The sequence below is a fragment of the Papio anubis genome, chromosome 4, assembly GCF_008728515.1.
Source record: "Papio anubis isolate 15944 chromosome 4, Panubis1.0, whole genome shotgun sequence".
NCBI lineage: Eukaryota > Metazoa > Chordata > Mammalia > Primates > Cercopithecidae > Papio > Papio anubis.
Window position 1 is genome coordinate 114,308,007 of NC_044979.1, and position 560 is coordinate 114,308,566.

Here is a 560-nt window from a genome sequence, read left to right on the forward strand (position 1 = left end):
TGATCCACCACTCCCACTGTTTGGCCCCAGTCCACAGGCCCCCGCTTGAGATGAGCCTCATCATGCGGGTGCTAGGGTCTCCACTCACTTCCCAAAACGACCGAAGCCAGAGGGCTGAGCCAGTTAGGGGAGAGACCACACTATCAGCCCCTAACTCAGCTTCTGCTGGAGTTGGTGCCAGGGCCTGGAGGCACAGGTGAAACCAGGCACTGGCTGGGCTCCGGCCTCAGGAACTCAGCATGGCCGAGGAACTTCCGCACCCTCCCTGGCTCAGCCTTAGACCCCCGATCTGCCCTACCCCTTCTTGGGACCAGGGCCAGCTATGGGCTCAGAGGCACCCTCTGCACTGTCATCCCTAGCAACTGTTGTTAATTAATATTAACAGCCTGATAACAGAGGGGCAGTCAGGGTGGAGTGACGCAGTGACAAAAGTCCCCTCCTCCAGGAAACAAAGGGAAAGAACAGCTCACTCCTGGGCCTGACAGTTACAGAGACCCCAGATATCGGAAGACTCTCCTTTGCTCATTTTGCTTTTCATCCCCACTTCCCCCTGACCTTCT